Here is a 23,915-nt window from a genome sequence, read left to right as displayed (position 1 = left end):
CGCCACTTTTTCGTCCAGTCATATATGGTATTAATAGCTTTCTGAACTTTTTTCACTGATTCTGCTTGAGTGTCACCTGTAGCCATTATTGCTGTGTCGTCTGCAAAGGTCGCAATGGTGCTGTTCTCTATTTTTGGAATATCTGAAGTGTAAAGTAGGTACAGGACCGGGCCTAGGACACTTCCTTGAGGTACTCCAGCTTTTATATGTTTCAGCTCTGAGTATGCTTCATCTTGTCTCACCCTAAACATTCTTCGCACTAGGTAAAACTTTAGGATATCAGCAAACTGTTTTGGGAGGAGTTTCTGAATTTTTTTAATTAGCCCCTCATGCTAAACCTTATCAAAAGCCTGCGCGACGTCCAAAAACACTGTTGTGCAGACTTTATTTTCCTCTAGTGCTTTTTCTATTACTGCAGTTATTCTGTGAACTTAGTCAGTCGTAGAGTGTTTTTCTCTAAAGCCAAATTGATAGTCTGGAATCAATTTTCTTTCTTCTAGTACAGGTTTTAAACGTTTTAGGAGAAGCTTCTCAAATAGTTAGGATATAATATATATTAAAAAAACTAATATATATAATATAGAGATTAAAAAAACTAATATCTTAACTAGTGAAGCTACAGTATGAACCTGAAAGTAGATTTGAGCCTTTGAGATAGTGCAAAATATATCCTATTCACTTATTAGCAAAAAGTCTTTATATACGAAAAATCTAGGAGAGTGGACTCGTTTCCAGAGGCGAGCGTTAATTAGCAGTTCTTTTAATACTGGCGATTCAATTTTTTCTATTAATACGGAGCTTCTACGAAGAGACTTCAACGTACATTTAGTTTTATTTAGTCTCTCCATCAGGTTTTTCTTTCTTGGTCTCAAATCTGTAAGAAATAAACATAAATTAGGTTAGGTTATGAAACATGGCATTTTCTATCTCGAGGTAGATTTAAAACATACCTCATACAGAAAGTTACTATGAGTATTTTATAAATATCTAAACTAAGTGTCTAAACACACTAGGCTGAATTACGCCAGCGTAAATTTCGCCGCAAATGTCAAACGCATACAAATACGCGACGGAATAGTGTGTCGTCTCTCGCGTTCCGCCCGTATTTTGTATGAGTTTGAAACGCGGCGGAATTTACGCCGGCGTAATTCAGCCTAGTGTGTTTAGACACTTAGGGCCTTTTTCACTACTTTCTGATAAAGGGCCGAATAGGCTATTCACAATTTTTTTGACAGATTCTTCATACTTAAGCTGTCAAGTTAAGTGGTGGATAGCCTATTTGGCACTTATCAGATAGTGGTGAAACAGGCCCTTAATTCAATAATTATAATATACTCTAGACACAAAAGCGCTTCTATCCACTTTCTTAAGATTTTCATAATTCCACAGAAATTCCCTTCTCTAAATAAACATAAGCTACGTTGTACTGTTTAATTTGTGTGATGTACCAAACTCTGATGTTGAGGATACGCTTTTAGGAACTCCGGTCCGATCGGGTTTGGCATAAAGCGCTGCTATCAAAGCTTCCGTCATACGGGCTACCCGAGAAATTATGTAAGTGGGTCACTAGTTTCTTAGCAGACAGAAGCATAAAGGTTGACGGCGAATGCTCGGAAACTCAGTCTGTTAATGCTGGTGTCCCTCAGGGCTGTGTGCTATCGCCTACTCTATTCATACTGCATATCAATGACATGTTACAAACCAAAGGCATTCATTGCTATGCGGATGATAGTACAGGTGATGCTGTATATACCGGCTCCCCTAATATTTCTCGGCAAAATGTCACTGAGAGTCGAAACGAACTTGTGTCTAAGGTGGAGAATTCATTGGAGAAGGTCTCTGAATGGGGTAGACGTAACTTAGTCCAATTCAACCCCGCCAAGACACAAGTCTGCGCGTTCACCACTAAAAAGTCACCAATGGTCGTTTATCCTCGTTTCGAGGGCACATCTTTAACCATCTCCCCTAGCATTGAGATACTTGGCGTCAACATATCGAGCGAAGTCCAGTTCCGATATCATCTTGAGGGTAAGGCCAAATTAGCCTCAAAGAAGCTTGGCGTTCTTAACAGAGCGAGACAGTACTTCAGTCCGGACCAACGCCTACAACTCTACAAGGCGCAGGTTCGGCCTCATATGGAATATTGTTCTCATCTCTGGGCAGGGGCGCCAAAATACCAACTGCTCCCTCTGGATCGTATCCAACGAAGGGCTGCTTGAATTGTTGACTGCCATAGTGTTTCAAACAGCTTGTACCCCCTGGAATTACGCCGAGATGTTGCTTCACTCTGCATCCTCTATCGGTTGTATCACGGGGAGTGCTCTGAGGAATTGTTCGGAATCATACCACCTCTAACTTTTCGCTATCGTCCCACGCGAAAAACATACCATCCTCATCACCTTGATGAGTGGCAGTCTTCCACAGTGCGTTTTTCGCATAACTTTCTGCCGCGCACTGTAAAACTCTGGAATGGGCTGTCACCAGCAGTATTTCCGGACCGATACGACCTGCAAACCTTCAAGAAAAGAGCGTATACCCTCTTAAAAGGCCGGCAACGCACCTGCAGCTCTTCTGATGTTGCGAGTGTCCATGGGCGACGGTAGTTGCTTACCATCAGGTGACCCGTTTGCTCGTTTGCCCCCTTATTTAATAATAAAAAAACTCCGAAGTCCATTTTATAATTAATTTCGCCTCTTAAAAGGAACCGTCCCGGCTTGTTCTTTACTCTAGTCACATAGTGTCTTTTGCACTCTGCGAAGTGAAATTTACCTGGAGGTTTTATTGTTTTACTCGCATAGGCCTTCCAAATTCCAATCCTTCACAGTGAAGTACTCACCTAGTTTACGAGCAATGCCACAGTGATTTTAAATGTCTCTATATTCAGTTGGATGTAATAATCACTTCTGTTTTTGACCTCTTTTTCTATATATCCGAAAACACGATCAGCCGGCATGAAGGAGTGACCGGGCACAGGAAATATAAGTTCAACGGTCTTGACATTCCTTTGGGCACAATTAGTTAACCACTAACCAGTAAGCAACCATAGCAATCATTGTGCTGTTTTTATTTTGTGTACTTTTTGTCAGTAAAGTCAGTTTGTGAAAGTAAATCAAAAACGGCTGACGCAATCTCATTGGACGACTTAGCGTGGACATTTTCAGCTCATTGACCTTCCGTACCCAATCTTCGGCCGTTTGATCATGAGAATCTGGATTGAATTCTGATATTACGTGCTGGGCACCTTCATAGTGACGATCAGATTTACTAAACATACGAGCTATTTTTTCCAATACGAGTGAGCTACAAGAGGACGAACGCACACGTCTCTTTTTTGTTTTACTAAAATTGGACGAGCGAGATCTAGTCTATCTCTTCTTTTCATCAAAAGAGCTCGAGGAGCTCGTCGTTGTTGAAGTTCTAGATCTGCTAAACGTGCCTGTAGTGAGTTCAGTTTCTGTGCGATACGAGCGGCGCCTTTGGCGACTCCTACGAGTTTGATATGCGCCTGAATCATAAACCCTCCGAGATTCGCTTATTTCTGTAGATCTACCACGTAATCTTCTGTGATATTCTAAAACCCCTTTAGACGATCGACGTCTACGAGAGCGTGATCTCCGTTTCGTTTCCATTATTTCCGCGGTATTATCGTTATAGGGTGAAGTGTAACCCAAAGCTTCGGACTTGTTAGAGTGTATTATAGGGGTATACACAATATTTATAGTCTGTCAAAAAAGTGAAGAAATTAAAAAGTGGCAGCATTGTAGTGTCATCTCTTTCAAATCAATCTAGAAAAAAGGGACAAACTTCGTCGACACGGTCCTAGCCACATCTGAAATGCTAAAAATCTGTCGTGGGACTACTCATTATAATTAAGACACTGAAATTAAATATTATGTGCTAAAATTTTTCAGTTTCCTGGACCGTCGTTACAGCAGTCTCATCCATATTGTTAATATGAGACGGATGAAAGTGGAACTATGTCATGAGTCATGACATATTCCAGATTTTGAAAGAATCGATTCACTTCTACTTAATTGAATCCGAGTATCCTATTGATGCTTGTCGCTTCTAGCTTTCTAATACTGAGATCAGGATGTAGCTGGAAAAAGTCCGCTAGAAAGTCCCTACCCGCAGACTTCTTAGCTTCATTAAATCGATCTGCGACACCAACTTTTTCAGCCTTGGCGAAACATACCTTACAAATTTGAGCTCTCGTCAGTCCGTAATTGCACATTTTACGAAGATGCTCAGCCAGAATGGCTCTTTGTTCCTTAGTAAACACAATTTATACACCGGTGTTTTTGGCTAAATCTGTGTAATTTATTTCAGCTAGTGGTCTACTGGCAATAGTTTTTGCAGCCTTGGAACTCCTTGATCTTATAAATTTAAGAGATGAGCAAGTGTTAACGATGTTATCTTCACACTTTTTGATTTTGGTTGCTATTTGTTTGCTATTTTTGCAAACATTTTTGGTCAATATTAAAATTATAACAAGCTTCATTATTTTTTAAAAGCTTTTATTTAACTTGCTCTGTATGTATGTAAGTATGTTTTTTCGGGTGAAATCTTGGAACTCAATTTTGGAGTAGATATATTTAACCGATCGAGCTGAAATTTGCAGGTACGTTTAGTTTGGATGACAATACATAATACATGATATTGTATGTGACATCACTCTAAATTCCCCCCCCCCCCCCTGGATCATGTTGACGTCTCTACTAAGTACTTTCATCTATAAAAATAACGATTGTTTGCCATTTGTTTGCAATACAACTAAAAATTATAATTTTTTTATTCTTTTTTGCCCCCCCCCCCTGGCCTAGAACCTGGGTACGCCCATGTGGCCAGTTCTACAATATGGATATTAAATGAAAGGGCTTTTTGAGAGTAACTCCAAAACGAATGTCGTGTCATACTACATCCAATGTGGCGGCTCATCCAAGATAGAGGTATAGTTATTTTTAATGCACTTCTGCAATATGGGTATCAAATGAAAGGGCTCATTGAGAGTAACTTGGAAACTAATGTAATGTCATTCTGCATCCAATATGGCGTCTCATTCAAGGTACTCGTAGGAGGATATAGTTATTTTTAATACAATTCTGCATTATGGGTATCAAATGAATGGGCTCATTGAGAGTAACTAGGAAACGAATGTAATGTCATTCTACATTCAATATGGCGGCTCATCTAAGATAGGGGAATATAGTTATTTTTAAAGCACTTCTGCAATATGGGTATCAAACAAAAAGGCTTATTGAGAGTAAATTGAAAAGTCATGAAGTAACGTGTCGTGTCGTGTCGTGTGAACTCGTGTGACACTTTTTTATTGTAAGCCTGCGTTAAATCAAATGGAATAACTTGAAATGGATTCGATAGGAACAGGAGGAGTAACATTTTCTTTGTCCCTGTCGTTTAATACCATATAAATTATTAATAGTTGACCACGCTTCATTGCTGATCTGGAAAACAAAACAAACATTTTATTCAATTATAAGATATAAAAAGATTATAATAGCTCCCACACCGGTTTCAGTGACTGTGGCCGGTTTCATTGAAACCAGGGTAGCTACGCAGGAGTAATTTTATAGTGCACAAGTGTGTGCGCAGTACACAAGAGCACTCTCTATTCCTTTACTTTCATAACCCAGTGGGGCAGAAGGGCGACACGACCGGCGAGAGATCAGGCGCAGGACCGACTTTTTACATGCCATCCGACGCATGAGTCATCTTACTTGTCAGACAATCACGTGATCAGCCTGCATTGTCCTAACCAAACTTGTCCGAGTCAAGAGCCGCGCTCTATACCACTAGACCACGGAGGCGTTAAAAGATTATATATCCATGGAAACGCTGCACAACAGAGTACTTTTATATTTTTTTATATTAAGGAATAGAGGTCCAACTCGACGGGAAATTGGGTAAGGCAAGAGGCGCCCTCTGGACGTTGGTTTTGGCAACTTTTTGCACCTACCTACATAATATAGCATTGGTTACTGGGTCTAGGTTGCTTTTTGTTTCTTTTTTATAGGATGTTTTTTTTTCAATAAATAAAACACTGACAATCCATACTAATATTATAAATGCGAAAGTATCTCTGTCTGTCTGTCTGTCTGTCTGTCTGTCTGTCTGTCTGTCTTGCTTTCACGCCAAAACTACTGAACCGATTGCAATGAAATTTTGTATACAGTTATTCTAGAGTCTGAGAAAGGACATAGGCTACATTTTGATGTGGGAAAATATCTTATTTCCATGAAAATTTCGATGAAAATGAATTCGCATTGCGCGTGGCCAGCGCTCATCCCGGGGGTCCTGGTTTCGAGTCCCGCAGGCGGAACAAAAAGTTTTCAATTTTCCTGGGTCTTGGATGTGTATTAAAATAAAATTTCAAAAATCTTAAACATATTTTATGTATAATATTATAAAAAATCCAGAAATATATCGATGGAATGAACATTTTAGTTCTAATACGATTCAACAGATGGCGTTTTATTTTTTACTTTATTGTAACATAGAACTAATCATACTTATTAGTTAGTATGTTTTTGTTTATAGTTTTTAATACGTTAGAATATTATCTATATAATATTATAAATGCGAAAGTATCTCTGTCTGTCTGTCTGTCTGTCTCGCTTTCACGCCAAAACTACTGAACCGATAGTAGGGTTAGGCCGTAGATTTTTCCACTTTGTAACATAAAGTAACTTACAAACTTTTATGTTACAGTATCATAAAAGTAACATAAAAGTCACATTAATTATAATAAAGCTGCATACATAACGACACAATGTGAGGCAATTTACAAATAAAAATAAACAACTTTTTACTTGAATGTAATTTTATTAATTCTTAGTAAGTAGTTAAATGCTGCAATCAACGTTTCAATTTCGTAGATATTCATGTCGATTCCAATGTACATAATTAAATTTTATTAAAACTAAAATTCATGCTGACTCTTTCTCAAGCAGACGAATGGAAATGAGAGTGAAAGGGATGGCATCACTTCTATTTTTAATAAAATTTAATTGTGTGCATTGGAATCGACATGATTATTTACTTATTTTCATTTGGCTTTTTAAAGCAATATCTTATCTAGTATCAAAAACAAATTCACGAAAGGTAAACAACAACTGTTATTGTTTCTCAAACATTCAAATACACATACTTATTTATTTAGCTTCTTTCAATCACAAATTAAAATCGCTTTACTAATATTTTATACTTAGATAAAATTAAATCTTGAGCTAAATTCAGTAAAATGTAGAAATAACAATTAGGTAACAAACTTAAAACGTATTTTTCCCTAAAATCTAATTTTAATTGCCAGGAAAAACTTTATAATATAAAACAAAAAGTAAATAATATCTTTTATACAAAATAGACTGTGTCACTTTCGTCACACAGATAATATTCATTGGAATCATTTTCTTGAGTAATGTTAATCTGTTTCACTATAGATACTTCAGGTACTAAATCGACATCTCGTTTTTTTGGAATAATAAATTTCACATTTCTCAAAGAATCTGTAATAGTTTTTAAGAATTTAATTTTATAATATTGCTCACTATTCTTTAATTCTAAATTCATTACAAAGCCAACATAGTATTTCTAAGTTTTTTTTTGGTAATAGCGTACTAAAACAGTGTCAATTATTTTTAAAATACTACACATTAAGTTTTGAATAAAATTTTCATCTACATCATCTTTGCTTTTGTAATCCTCATCTAACTTGTTTTCTTTGGCTCTATTCCTATCTTCATTGTCTTTATTTTCGTTATTTTCCGTTTTGATTCTGTCATTTTTGCCTTTACTCCCATCTTCTTTTCCATCTTCCGCTTTATTTTCGTCTTCTTTGGCTTTATTTATATCTTCTTCTGCTTTGTTGCAACCCTCGTTAGACTGAATTTTATCATCCTCGGCTGTGTTTGTGTTTTCTTCGGCTCTAATCTTATCTTCATTGTCTTTGTTTTCGTTTTTTTCCATTTTGATTCTGTTTTTTTTGCCTTTACTTCTATCTTCCGCTTTTTTTGCGTCTTTTTCGGCTTTATTTATATCATTTTCTACTTTCTTGCAACCTTCTCCAGATTCATTTATATTTCCCACAAAACTGTTTTCACTATCGTCGTGTTTTTCGAATTTATTTTTATCATGTTTAATTTTTCACTTCTTATAATAATTTCCTTATTATTGCTTTTCTTACTATATTCAGTTTTCTTTAGAATTTTATTAGACAAAATAGTGATTTTTTTGTTACAATTTGCTAAAATACCAGTTTTTTCATCCAATTCAAAATTGGTTGGATCTTCCGGGATTTTGGGAATGTCCTTATTGTCATCAAGACACCTGTGTGTAAAGTTATTTGTTCCCTAATAAAATGCGTTGCCTGAACTTCTTTGTTATATTTACAGGTGAAATTTTCTGAAAAATCTATATGGATAATAGCCTCATTGTTTTTTAAGTTATCTCTGCATGATTTGTATTTATTATACTGATGATAAAAGTTGAAAACATGTATTTTAAATTTTTTCATTTCTTCATTAAATATGTTGAGTAAGTCTTGTAATGTACCTTCGTTTGCTATCTTCATCATTCTCTTAATTTTCTTAGCTTTTTCTCCTTGACCGTATTCATAATCATTCATAGTCCATTCAAACCACTTAACCTTTTCTGTTTCTTTTTTATCATCACTATATAACTTCATATCTGCACAACTACCACACTCACCATACATACATTCTTTAGATTTGAAATCACAAACAAAGCTAGCTGTGATATCATTTATGCTTTCTTGTTGAAGTAATCCTTGTGATTTTAATTCATCAATTATAAACTGCATATTGGAGTGCTTCACACACCCACAAGTTTCGCAGTCTTTAATTTTGGGAGGTAAGACATAAAATGGCCTATATTTTTTGAACGTGCTGAAGCTAATGGTTCCTACTTCAGAGACGAATTTCTGATGAAGAATTTTAAGTTTGTCTAATTGGTATCTTATTTGGCGCGAAACCTTTTTGTGAGTTCTATACTCCTTTTTCCCAGCCGTTGCACGAGTAATATCATCCCTATTATAAAAAACCTCAATTTTATTTCGCAAATGAACAGACTTACGTATATGTACCCTGCGTTTTTGTTTTAAATTACTTTTCAGTCCCAATGAAATCGTAAATTTACTTTTTTGTTTGTACTTCTTGACAAAATCGTTATTTAAGATTTTTTTTTAAGGTATTTTTTTCAGAATTGTTTGAATTATTCATTTCTTGCTTTAGAGTTTCAGTCAACACGTTTAACTGTAGTAGTTTTTCTTTGATATTTTCTTTCTTTGGTGTTTCGATATTCGGGACATTTTCATTTACAAATTCTTCAACTCGTTTCATAGGCGTATATTCTATATTTTGTCTTATGGTTTCTTCAGTCACATCCGGTCTACTACTATCTTCAATCGTTTTCAATCTAATCATAATATTTTCAAACTTTTCATTCATTTCGTTGATTTTTTTTGCTGTCTATAATATTTTCTTTCCAGGGATTTAAAGCTCTTCAACAAATTAGATACTTTGTTTCGTAATTCCAAGTTTTCTAGCTTTAGCTTATATTCAATGCGACGTTGAATGTTGCGCATCTTCTGAGCTTCTTCTACAGCACTGTTTTCTTGTGAAGTTGATGGCACCTGTGCTTTGGATTTTTTTCTATCTTCTTTCCATTTACGTTTTTGGTTTTCTTTTTGTTCTGGTGTGTAATTTTTTATTTTATTTCTATAATACTTTAAAGCATTTTCGGAAGATTTTCTTTTAATTTCTTCATATTTTTCAGGATTATTCGTTTTCATTTTTTCCCTATATTTTCTTTGTTTTTCAGCAGGTGTCATCGGCATCTACAAGAAAGTAAATTAAGTTAAATCTGTTAACAAATGACAGAGTTCTGTAGTAAGTAGCAAAAATAAATAAAAATAATCGGCCAAATGCGAGTCGGACTCGCGCACTAAGGGTTCCGTACCGGTATAGAGCGAAAGTAGACAAAAAATAGTGTTTTTTGTATGGGAGCCCCCCTTAAATATTTACTTTAATTTAATTTTATTATTAATTATTAAAGTACAAATATAATTTAGGATTTTGTGAAAATTTCAAGTGCCTAGCTGTTACCATTATTGATTACGAGCAAAAGAGGCCAAAAAATCACGTTCCTTGTATGGGAGCCCCCCCTCAAATATTAACTTTATTTTATTTTTAGTATTTGTTGTTATAGCGGCAACAGATATATGCAATCTGTGAAAATTTCAGAAGTCTAGCTATAGCGGTTCTTGAGATACAGCCTGATGACAGACAGACAGACATCGAGGTCTCAGTAATAGGGTCCCGTTTTTACCCTTTGTGTACGGAACCCTAAAAAGGAGCAAAAATAAAAAATGCGACCAAATTAAGATTATTCTTTACTAGCTGTCTGCCCTGCAATTTCACCCGCGGTCTCATAGGGTTTCCCGTGGGAACTAAAACATTTGCCGTGGTAAAAAGTAGCATATGTGTTATTCTGATGATTTCGCTATATTATTGTAAAATTTCATTAAAATCCATCCAGTACTTTTTACGAGAAAGAGTCACAAACACATCCATACATTCATACTTACAAACTTTCGCATTTATAATATACTAGATGATGCCCGCAACTCCGTTGCGCCAAAATTTGTTTATCGCGCGGGAAGCGTACATTTTTCCAGGATAATATGTATCCTATGTTATTCCCGGGACTCTAAAGTATATCCATACCAAATTTCAGCAATATCGGTTTAGCGGTTTGGGCGTGAAGAGGTAACAGACAGACAGACAGACTGACAGACAGACAGATACACTTTCGCATTTATAATATTAGTATGTTCAGCAATATCGGTTTAGCGGTTTGGGCGTGAAGAGGTAACAGACAGACAGACAGACAGACAGATAGACACACTTTCGCATTTATAATATTAGTATGGATAAATAAATAAAATTCTTTATTTATGTAAATCCATACATATTTGTTGCAGGGGCTTCCCTTTGAGTAGTCAAAAGACACTTGTTTTTGTTGGGAATGCCTCGCTCTTCCAGCTTAATATCTAGTCTAGCACTTAGTACATAATTGCATAAGTAAAAGAAGTGTGGAGTCAGTAGGTGAAAGTGATAAGTGTTTGTGAGTGTGTGTAGTGCGTGTGTAATGTGCGTGAGAAGTGGGTGAGTGAGATGTATAATCCCATCTTTTTAAGTTATTATAATATTATTATTATGCGCAGACCTTTATGGGCCCCTTATGTTACGTAACATAAAATTTTATGTTACCGGTAACAGAAAAGTATCATAAGAGTAACATAAAGTATCATAAAAGTGAAATATTTTGGATGAAAAAAGGTTATAATTTGGAAACGAAAAAGATTTGCGCTTTTAAAGACGTTTCTTTCATAAATGTAAGCTTTACCATACAAACAAATAACACAATTAACATAAACCAGCGAGTACTTACCTTTAAAAATCACAATAATTGTTTTCCAATTTCACTGACGAAAAATGCGTGCACTGTTTGACACAATCCATAGACAACAATATGGCGTCTTTTTTTTTAACTCTAATACTTCTATTCAATGTTGCCTGTCTTATAATGCCAATTCTCCTAATATTATTCAAAGTTTACATTTAACCACGATATTGGTAACATAAAAATAGTAACATAAAAGTGTAGAAATTAAAGACATGTTTTAAAATTGGGATAAACATAAATGGAATGGCGTTAAAACATAAAGAGATATTGCGTTAAATTGCTCGAACCTCCTTCTTTTCTATTATGTATTATACAATACAGCTTACTTCAATAAATATTCGTGACATTTGTTGATTAAAGTTATGATTAAATTTATTGACAAGTTTTTTTTGTATGAAAATATATTTCCTTGTGCTCTTTGAAATTAAATTTTATAAAAACTTTTCTAGTTACAGCTAATTCGTAAAAGTTGTTTTTACCTTTAATAAAATACAACAGGATAAAAATACCAAAGCAGGTAAAAATATTAAATTGTTTGTGATATTGTATGAATCTCACTGGTTATGAAAAAAGTGGAAAAATCTACGGCCTGACCCAGTAATGAAATTTTGTACACAGATAGTCTAAAGCCTGAGAAAGGACATAGGCTACTTTTTAACTGGAAAAAGGGGTTGTAAGGGGGTGAAAATGCGTAAATTTGGTCAAATTAACTTAGTTCCAAAAACTTAAAACAGATGGCGCCAAGAGTCCCCTAGATCGCGCTATTGCTTGCTCATACGTATTTCTATAAGAGGTGGTACCATATTGAGCTAGATTTTTCGATTCTTTCGATTGTTATACACGTTATTAACTAATAACTCACCTACCAACTTAGACATCAAATTCAAAAACAACAGCGCCAAAACTACTGAACCGATTGTAATGAAATTTTGTACACAGATAGTCTAAAGCTTGAGAAAGGACATAGGCTACTTTTTAACTGGAAAAAGGGGTTGTAAGGGGGTGAAAATGCGTAAATTTGGTTAAATTAACTTAGTTCCAAAAAACCCAAAACAGATGGCGCCAAGAGTCCCCTAGATCGCGCTATTGCTTGCTCATGCGTATTTCTATAAGAGGTGGTACCATGTTGAGGTAGGTTTTACGATTCTTTCGATTGTTATACACATTAATATTAACTAACTAGCTGTTGCCCGCGACTTCGTCCGCGTGGTCTTTAGTTTATAGCGCGCGGTGTCAACAAAATTTGTGTCAAATTTAAAAACTTTTTAAAACCCTGGTAAGTGGTACCCCTCTTAGGGCCGCGTTACACCGGAATGGCAGCGCTGAAAGTGCTCGCCTCGCCGCTGCCATTCCGGTGTAGCGCGGCCCTTAATTAATCAAAATACCCAAAAACAGCTGTGCAGTGTGCACATAATCTATACTAATATTATAAATGCGAAAGTATCTTTGTCTGTCTGTCTGTCTGTCAGTCTCGCTTTCACGCCAAACGCCAAAACTACCGAACCGATGGTAATGAAATTTTGTATACAGATAGTCTAAAGCCTGAGAAAGGACATAGGCTACTTTTTTACTGGAAAAAAGGGTTGTAAGGGGGTGAAAATGCGTAAATTTGTTCAAATTAAGTTAGTTCCAACAATTCATAATAGATGGCGCCGTGCGTCTTCTACATCGCGCTGACGCTTGCTCAAAAGTCTTCCTATAAGACGTGGTATCATCTTACATTTAAGTTTCGATTTTTTTCGATTGTTATATCTATTCTACGGTATTAAATAACTCAGTACTTTATCTGTGCAGTGACGTAACCTTAAATCTATCAATGATAAATAGTTTATGGGTAAAGTTGTGTAATCGGAGGGCTAAATAAGCTTTAAAATTTGGCATAAAATATAAAGTTTAATATAAAAAAATGAAATACTTATTGTGTGCACACTGCACAGCTGTATTGATTTAAGGGGTACCAGGGTTTTTTTATAAAAGCTTTTGACACCAATTTTGTTGACATCGCGCGCTATAAAGTACTATAAACTGAAGTCCACGCGGATGAAGTCGCGGGCAACAGCTAGTCGTTAATATAATTTATTTTTTCTTTTAAAACATTTCATATATAACTTTTTCGCTTTCAGCTTATACAAATCCGTATCATCATCACACTCTCTCCTATTCATTAATATTCTATTTATATTCTTACAGTAATTGTAAATGAAGAATCTGCACGATAGGTTGATTAAAAAATCGATTAATTTTTCTTTATGTAGTTCACATTTTAAAAACTCAAATTGTATGTAAATAAATATCACTGTTTTAATTAAAATTTTAATTATTGCGTAATTTACATCCTGCAGATTCGAAACACAATTCAAGAGAGTCGCTGGGACTACAAAGCAATTTAGTAGTAACGTAGTAGCGTGCTCTCTACATTTTAAATACTCCTGTTCCTGATCGGACATTAAGTTTTTTTTGCATGCACTACAACCCTTGAAGACTTTCTTCTTAGCGGCTTTAATAAAATAACCGCTAACATATCGTAGCCCCCCAACTATTCAGGGGTCACTTTTGTCTTAAAGAGGTGTAAATTCTATGTCTGGAATCTTAGACAGCTCGCATTTTATTTGTTCTTTGCAGGCCCCGCTTGTGGTGAGAACTTCATGCAAAGCATGGCAATTATCCACCTCACAATTTGCCCCAGGGGCATGGACACTAGATAGGCTGTTTATTAACAAGCTGCTAAATGCTGCTTCAAACCCATCTGGAGTAGGGTTTACGTTCCGGCATCCTTGGCTCCTTATCGATCCAAATAAAATTCCGGTTTAGATGCCGCAACCAAACCGATGTCACTCCGTACTTTGCAGCAATTTTTTTATAGTAGTTCTATTCCTTCTAGTGTCCACATTATGAGACTCAACAACACAACAACTCAACTCAACAACACAAGAGTCCGTCAACTTGACGGACTTCGGTGGATAAAGCACTAATGGGGATAAAAATCTAGAAAAACAAACAAGACACCGAAAAGCACTCCAGCGCAAACCGGCAGCCACATTTGTTTGATTGACATTTGACAATTATTGCTATTGCATGTGAAAAATGGATTTAATGTTGCTAGTAGAAAATAAATACTTAAATTTTATTTTATTTCTGGCTAATTGACAAAAAACATTTAATTTCAGCAATTCTTACTATTTTCAAAACAACATTTTTATAATTAAAATTTCGGGAAGGCGGGATTCGAACCCTAAGGCCTGAACGCCCGGCTTGAACCGCCACTCGCTCAAATCATTGAACTAGTGGCGGCTCAAGCCACCTGCAGCTGCAGCTCTTCTGATGTTGCGAGTGTCCATGGGCGACGGTAGTTGCTTTCCATCAGGTGACCGTTTGCTCGTTTGCCCCTTATTTAATAAAAAAACTCCTTTTTTGCTATCTTTATATTATTATGTAGTACCGACCCGCCCGGCTTCGCACGGGTATAAAATATATGGGTGAGGCTCACAAATTTTGTACCATAACGCACTAGAAAGTGTAACACACAAATTCGTTTGCAACACACTGGAAATTTTATAACACTCTGGAACCCTGTAAAGGCCGGATTACATTGTATCAACATTGACTTAAAATCTTGTCACATTTACGAATTACGAGTATTAATGACCCTGTGATAATAATGAATCGTTTAAATGAATCGTTTTTATATATCATCAATAATATTTCTCCAAGTTATATTTCCTGGAAATCAGAGATGTGAAAAATAGTTTAGGAAAAGTATTTAAATACAAAATGCAAATGCATAGTTGTTAGGACTATTTCAAATATAAATACAAAATAGTTTTAAATAAAAGTATTTAAATACAAAATGCAAAATACGTATTTTCAAAATAGGTTTGGAAAATAAAATACCTTGTTAAGCATAAGCACTTATATATTTTATTTCTCAGATTTTAAAACTACAATTTGTTCAAAGAGTTCATCTTTCATGTTCCGCCTATGGGGCCTCATTATCATTCCACCAAAAGAAAATAGTCGTTCAACAGGGGCAGAACTCGGTAAGCAGGTATTATATTTAAGGAAGAGTTTTTTTACATTTGGATACCTGTTCAAGGATTCTAAGGTATTGTCTTCATCTTTTAAATATTGTAATTTCCAGATCCAGATCTATTGTAGTATTAACATTATTACTGGCTGTTGAAGAGTTAGATGAGTCTTCAAGAAGCATATAATAAGATTCTGCCCTTTCCTTCTCTTTATCAGAGTCAGTATGTTGGACTTGGGAACTCTTTTCGTTTTCTTGTTTTATCTTTCTAACTTCTGAAACAAATACTTCCTTGATGTATTTTCTGTTGGCTTTTGGCTCCCATTTCATTTTGAAAAAAGGATAAGATACTGCTGCTATTATGCCATATTTTGCTTTTGGCGCTTCTAATTTATAAAACATCTCAAAACGCCTATTGAGACTTTCTTTAATAACATCTATCAATACATCACAATATGTAAGGTTATCCATTTTCAAAGTGCTTAGAATTATTTGCATTCTCATCAGTTCTGGTATAAGACATCCATAGTAAGTATCTTTGTCCCCTTCTAAACTTCTGATACCATCAGCAATAGGCTTTGAACAGCTTACATACTCAATCAGAAATTGAATTTCAATTTCTTTAAAAGTGGTAAATCCCAGTTTCTTTAAAGTTTCATTTAGGGTACCCTTAACTGCCAATAGATCTTGAATGCAATTATAGTATGAGTTCCATCTGGTTGGACACGGAGAAGTAGGGGATTTTTCAGTCGATTCTAGATATATTTCACAGGCTTTAGGAGACCTCGAACATAGATTCCATACTGCTCGACATTTTGCCATAGCTGCATCATAAATTTTTTTGTATGAATTACTTTGCGATCTAGCCTTATCCATATCTTGTGAAGCTATTAAATGTAATGTGTGTGTGGCACACCTTTCATGTTTAGGCAGTTGCAACTCTTCAAATTCTTCAAATGCCTCCGGAAATTGTGTTAGGGTTAACACATTATCATCATCTCCATCGTCAATATTATCATGCATTACATTAATATTTTGGATGAGAGATCCTTCAGTTATTCCTGTATCTGAATCTTGTCCATATATTCTAAACGCTTTGACCATATTTGATCCATTGTCCGTAATAGTCTTTACTATTTTTGACAGTTTCAAATCAAATTCAGAATGGATCTCTGCAATCAGCTCAGCTACTTTATCATAACTATGTGTTCCCTTAAATCTTCTGCAAGCCAAAGTTACACTTTTCCGATTAAATTTATCACAATCAATCCAATGAGCAGTTACGCCTAGATAGCTTCTCTTGGATGATGACCATATATCAGCTGTGTGCATATAAAGTCAACATTTCTCATTTGTTGTTTTGTATTTTCTATATATTCTGTGTATTGTTCTGCAATTTTTTTGTTACATGTTTTCCTGCACATTATTTTCGGTGGAACACTTAATTGCTGTGCACCTTCAATTAGAGCCTTGAAGGATTCATTTTCTACAATTGATATAGGTGACATGGTATCCACTAAAAAATTCACAAGTAACTTGTCGAAATGAACTGACTTTGGTAACATGGCTGGAAGAGTGGATTGTTTCAATATTTTAGATGAACTGCATCCCTCACCAGCATCACCAACATCTTTTCTCTTCCTATTATTTTGGACTTTGAGTTTTTCATACTCTGCTAATACATCAGCATGTCCTTTTCTCTGCAAAAGTATAATAAATAGGTTAAAAAATAGAATATCTGCGATTAAATTATTTCATAAGATAATCAGTTTTGAAATCGAATTATTTGTTTAACAAAATAAAATTCAATTAAAACTTTAAGTTTTACTTACTTTTAAATGGTTCAAAAAGTTGGATGTAGAATTCAAACTTCCTTTCAGTGTTTTCGAACACTTTTTGCAAGTTCCAGATACATTTACATCACTTCCAGGTTCATTTATAATGTCTTTGAAGAAGTGTTTTAATATGAATGGAATGTTCTTGTCCCTGAAAAAAGTAAGAGGTTTTAAGCATAATATTATCACTTATCACTTACTTATGTACTGTCTATACCTACAAATTACAATATACATATAAAAATGAATCCCTTGGACACGGCATCATAGCAACACGGCACGGCAACTAGGTCCATAGCTGCGTTTAATACTTGATGCTTAGTTACAAAATATTTATAGTAATGTACGAGTATCACTTACATTTTATTTATTACTATAATATCTAGCAAGCGAAGAAAACTGAGCAAAATCACACAGAAAAGTAATAATCAACACACGAACACGACTTTGCTTGGACTTCATTTGAAGCTAGTTTGTTGACACTTGACGTTAGTTTGACAGTTGACTGACGCGCAATGTTTTTTTTTCTGGCTCGCACGGGCCGCAATGACAACACTTCGAATGACTACGATCAATCAGTGCGTTCAGTAATTTGGAAAAATGAATTAAAAATGTGACAAAACTATTTTGTATTTTGTAAATACAAAATACATTTATAAAAAGTATTTCAAATAAAATACAAAATACATTTAGAAAAAAGGTATTTCAAATATAAAATAAAAATAGGTATTTTGCATTTTGTATTTGCGTTTCAAATACATGTATTTCAAATAATTCACATCTCTGCTGGAAATATGACTATTTCATGAAAAAAATATGTTTTCCAGGAAATATAAGTATATAAACTTAGAGGAATATGTTTTGTGGTTTTTAAGGTTATTAATCAGTAGGTAAGTATACTATCATTATTGTAGCGTATCAAATCAAAATAAAAGACATTTAAAAATATTTTTTTTGTTATTGTCACATTTTTTAAATCAACAAAGTGAAATTAAAAACACTTATGAATACCTAAGTAAAATAAAATTATAAAAAATCAAAATCAATTTGATAATAATGAAGTAAATCATCAAATGAACAAACTGAAATTAAAAACACTTATCAATAAGTACAATAAAATTATTAACCCTTACAGGGCCATAAGGTATCCAAGATGAAATATTATAATGCAATACAATATTTTAGCTATTTTGGGTGTAATGTAAGAAAATATCGCTAAAAAAACAAAGGCCTATGGGGGATTTTGTATGGACCCCGTCCCCACCCTTCAACAGTCATGGGATGCATCTCGATTTGTTCACTGGGACCCAGAAAAGTCTTAAATAACAGTGTCAGTTTTAAAATCAATTGGGTTTATTAAAAAAATAAACTTTTCTCCAAAAAAAAGGTGTTTATTTTTGAACAAAAAAATCACTTTTTTCTACAAACAAAACGCATATCAGGGTTCCGTAGTCAACAAGGAACCCTTGTAGTTTCGCTCTGTCTGTCAGTCTGTGTGTCTGTCTGTCTATCCACGTTTTTTGTCAGAGACTATAGGGCCTACAATGCTGTAATTTGGCATGTATGCATATTATCAAAATGATGGCGACAAAATGGTAAATAAAATCTTTATTTTTTTTATGGTACCTCCCCATACACATCAAGCGGGGGTGATTTTTTTTTCCCGCGTCCATCCTATCGTGTGGGGTGTCGTTGGGTACGTTTTTAAAAAATATTATTCAGAGTATTCAAAGATCATTTTCCGATTTAGAGATCCACTTGTGAAATATGAAGTTTTAAAGTGGAAAAAATCGTTAGAGTCCAGTGTCCCACCTTCCACTAGCTCAAATTGTTTTACCTCAAGTTTAGCTGTTTAGCTCAGGTTGCTCCTGAAAATGTGGAAAAATTCGTAGAAGATATTATGCTGACTTTAAAGGACTAGTATCACGGCTAAGAAAACTTCATAAATAAGTAATTGAGTAATAGTCGATCCACTAAAAAAAAATATTTGAAGAAGTATAAAGAGACTTTTCGTTCAAATTCTTTTGAACGTAACTGAGATGGTATTGTTGGTAGTGATAAACACGTTACAAATGTACATTCATTGACGATACAAAAATTATCCAAAAACTAGCGGTACTACAGAGTACAGAGCCCTATATTGCGCGTGATCCAATACGCACTGTGCTGGTTTTTATTAATTTCGTGAACAAACAAATGACGTTTAATTGAAGACAATAATATTAATATGATCTCCATATTTTAACACTATTTATTTGCACATTAAGGAAATGCGTATGTAAAAGAGAAAAAATAAAATAAAAACAATATATTATTATAAAACCTAAGGCCACGTCACCATCAAACACGGCGCGGCATCGTCACCGTGCCACGATACGACGCCGCCACCGTGACACGTGACGCGTGTTCCGATTTCCGGTGCCACGAACAGTGCGCCGCCCCGTGGCCCGTTCAGTTTGATTGAAATCTGACAATATTTCCACTACGCGACTTTGTTTGATAGGTATTTCACATGCCTCGTTTAAGTTTGGAACGCTATTTTTCGGAAGTTTCACCCTGTATAAGGGCGCGCGGTGCGCCGTTCGCGTCTCCGGGACACTGTGCGGCGTCGCACCGTGTCAGGGTGGCGGCGTCGTGTCGTGGCACGATGACGACGCTGCGCCAAGTTTGATGGAATTGCACTGTAACCCCACGTATTCGACAGATGTCGCCATAGTAAAAAATTCTCTATTCTAGTAGATTTTTCGAATGACACCTGTTTCTGCTCTGTTGGTTGGTGGGGACGTTTCTTCTCATAATCCTTTGCTGTAATTTCGTGGTAAATATTATTCCCTGTGTGCCATAATTGTAAATAAACGAACAGTGAGAATTATTTCATACTAATTTTATTTATTGCTTTGTGACACAAATAATAATAATAAAAAGAGATATAAAAGTAATATAAAAGAGTTAATTATGATATTCTGCGAAACAATTTCGCTTACTTGTAAAGCACAAGAGGACATGGCACATAGCACATTCATTATATTATGTCCTTCTATGCGCTTTGTCGCACAATTGACACAACGCTTCATCTTCTCAGCCTTTTGCATATTGTGAGTTCTTCATCAGTCTACCAGTAGGTAACATCTAAATGTTGGCAAAACATGGTAACTCATAACATAACTCATCCCCAAAAGCGCCTTCATTTCGTCCAAGCCAACAGTAAAAGGTCTTCCGTTCTGTTGTGCGTATCTGATACTTTCTTTTACTATAATATCAGATACTAACTGATCAAGTTGTGTTACTTCCATGAAAATATCCATTTTCATGGAAGTAATACAACTTGAGAAGGTAAGTGACCTTGCCTCAAAATCTTCAGGGTCTCGTCTTCGATTTTTCCTCTAGCTAATTCCTTCATTCTTCTAAGCAGCTGACTCGGTTTCTGGTCACCGAGCTCGATTTCGGAAATTAATTTTTTTAACTGCCGCGCCTCCGATTCTTCATAAATTTGCAGTAGTCGATTTTTCAGCGCTTCATATTTATTTTGCTGCGGCGGATTTGCCAAGATGTCTGCAACTTGCTGAATGGCGTCCCTGTTCAGCTTCGCGACGCACATTAAATATTTATTCGCATCCGATGTCTTTTGTGGAGCTAGAATTGCCTCGACTTGATAAAACCACAGGCGAGGGTTATCCTTCCAAAATTCTGGGATTCTGCTACCAATGGAAATTGTTGCCAATTCTGTATCTTCTTTCTTCATAGCTGGCGAAAATCCGCTTGTTGAGGATTCCGGTGCGGCGCCCATCAGGTTATGCTGCTGCTCGTTCATTATATTTTCAGCCCGGTGGTCGTCTGGGTGGAGCCTTCGTTGGTCGGAGTCTTCGCTGCCTTAGTTTTAGCCGGAGTCGGAGCTGTCTTCGTGTTCACGGGGTCACCAATGTTATAGTTATGCTGTATGTCTACGGTGGTATATGGGACACACAGAGATATAGACTACGGAGCAGTAGCAGGAGGGCACAAGTGAAAGACTCGAGAGCGTTGGACCAACTGTGTATTGAAATAATATTTTACTTATTCTAAGCTCCGTTCATACGTCACGTCTTACATACACAATTGCAACTCGCACGCGTCAGCATTCACACACTTACAAACAGGGTTCAAAGTACAGACCCCACAGGTAACAACATATCATGCCGGTCAGACAATATATTTATACGCCCAAAATCATACTCACTTTCATAAAATGTATGAGGTACGTAAGAGTTCGTTCTCCAGCCAACAATAGGAATAGTCTCTGAAGTAGCTGAACAGCGGGGTTAAAATGGTCACATTTAGCCACTGAAAAAAATATTAAAATCGATTCAGCAGTTTTGATTTATATTCATTATTACTACCCGTGGCCCACATTGGTCGGTACCGCCGCGAAAGCTACGTCTCGCAATTTTTAAATCTGTAATAATATCTTCAAAAATATTCATTTAATACGCCCTTCGTTGGGCGCCAATGTCACATTTAAAAAAAAAATAGTAAAAAAAGAAAGATTTTTAATTAAATAGGAGTGTGACATAGAAGTAGAAGAGTTTGCTCCTAAGAGAGAGATAAATGAAATGTTAAAAATCAGTAACGAATTTATTGTTATAAAAAATATATTAACTACATAATTAATAATTTAATAAGGTAAAATTAAAAGGGTTATTTAAAAGAGAAGAGACTCATCATTGTAAATTTAAGTAATTAATCATCAGGAGGGTAGTTCTAGTGGATTTGTGCTACGCTAGTTACAGCCGTCTGTGTACTCAAAGGGTATGAGGGACGTCTAGGACCACATGGCACTTAGCTTGGAGACTGGAGGATAGCTAGCCAGTGTGAAGAGCTCCAGCCCCTTCGCGTCGTCCGTAGGTGGTCGCTGGTGCTCGGACGTCCCAGGTGTGTACAGCAGCCGGTGTTCGCAGGGTGTTCAGGTGGTAGGGCAGCCCGGGGCGGTGGCTATCCGCAACCCAAGGCTGGATTATCTTCTATAGCTCCATGATCATGGGGTTGAGCGGGTTATTAAGCTAAGGGTATCTTCAACCCGAGTATGGGTTCCCTGAAAAAAACATTCCGGAGTTTCAGACACGTGGAATGGACAGACAACCACGTGGTCCAAATATTTTGGAAAAGAAACCACGGGTTGCATGTCCATTACAATAAAAAAAGTAAAAAGAACAATTAATAATTTCAAAATTGGGTACATTAAGATTACCCAAATTTACGATAACAGGGCAAATTAACAATTTGGAACATGTTTATATGCTAGATTATGTTAAATTACAAAAGAAATAAGAGATTATAATGAAATTAATCTTGATAAAAGGGCTTAAATTATAAAACAAAGGTTTGCCGGACACATAGTCAGCTTAAGTATTTTAGAATAATAGAAGGACATAAATATATCAAAGAAAACCTTGTAATTTTCAACACAATTAAGAAGCTATAAGAAAACTAAATAGACACACAAACTCACCAATATTGGGGAATAAGTAGATGTTCAAGAAACTACATTCTAGTTTTTGAAATCTAGATTTCAAAAACTAGAATGGCCGAATAGAAGAAAAAAGGCCGATGACATTTCAGACTCGTCTTTTATACCCAAAAAGTTTTTTTTTTCTAAAAAGTCAAAAATCAAAACTAAGAAGTAAAGTGCGCGAATTTTAAAAATTAAATTTGATAAAAAGAATTATTAAAATATGAATGTATTGTTACTTAAAATATTTAAATATATAATTAAAATTGTTTTAATATTAAAAAACATTAGTGATTTCCTAAAAATCGATCAATAAGAAAACTTTAATTCAAAATTATGTCAATAGATGGCGCTAATAGAACAGTTTATTATTTATAAGAAATTTACTATGTTACAATCATATGCTGTAAAGGGCCATATAGATCGACATTAAATCAACAATGTATTTAAGGTATTTAATTGGATAAGGATTAATGCTGTATTTATTAAAATTGCTTCGAAAATTAGGCATTATTTGTCGTTAAGGTTTGGGGTATTACATTATCATTTATATTAGATCATTTCTATGATCATATATAGGATCCAATATATATGATCATTTGATCATATCTGCATATTACATTATCATATTTCATTGATCCTATTTTACGTCATATGTGGTTTCAATAGCCAATGGAGAGCGCTAACGCTGACAGGTGTTGACGTCAGGGTTACTAGATCTCAGAGAATTCGATCTGTTAAAAGACATCGTCATTTTTAATATGGCTTGTTTTTTGTTATTTCAGCAAGATTATCCAAGTATATAATTAGAAAAATAATTACACTACATTATTTGGAACATATTTACGAACAAGAAATTAAAAACTCTTTTTTATATTAAATAACTGGCAACACCTATTTCTATGACCGTATTGGATCCAATCTCTCAGCAAATGTCAAAAATCTATGATCAAGGAAGAAATGAATCATATGTCTATATTACATTATCCAATATCATTGACTCAATGATCTCGGATCCAATATATATGATAATCTAATATCCCCCTAAAAGTAAATGACAAAAAATGTT

At 35.2% G+C, this 23,915-nt stretch overlaps 1 protein-coding gene and 1 long non-coding RNA gene across 2 annotated transcripts in view; one reads left to right on the top strand and one right to left on the bottom strand.

Annotated features, from left to right (window-relative positions):
* LOC121736086 (actin-interacting protein 1) overlaps positions 1-23,915 on the top strand; it is a 111,033-nt gene that overhangs the window by 14,142 nt on the left and 72,976 nt on the right. The gene's annotated exons all lie outside the window — the stretch shown is intronic.
* LOC121736105 lies at positions 17,182-17,805 on the bottom strand. The gene is made up of 3 exons (XR_006036974.1): positions 17,722-17,805; positions 17,359-17,512; positions 17,182-17,226 (listed from the first exon to the last, which is right to left on the bottom strand). It is a non-coding gene; the product is annotated as an uncharacterized LOC121736105 (long non-coding RNA).

The sequence above is a fragment of the Aricia agestis genome, chromosome 18 (assembly GCF_905147365.1).
Source record: "Aricia agestis chromosome 18, ilAriAges1.1, whole genome shotgun sequence".
Classification (NCBI taxonomy): domain Eukaryota; kingdom Metazoa; phylum Arthropoda; class Insecta; order Lepidoptera; family Lycaenidae; genus Aricia; species Aricia agestis.
This window is presented reverse-complemented; position numbering and strand designations above follow the sequence as displayed.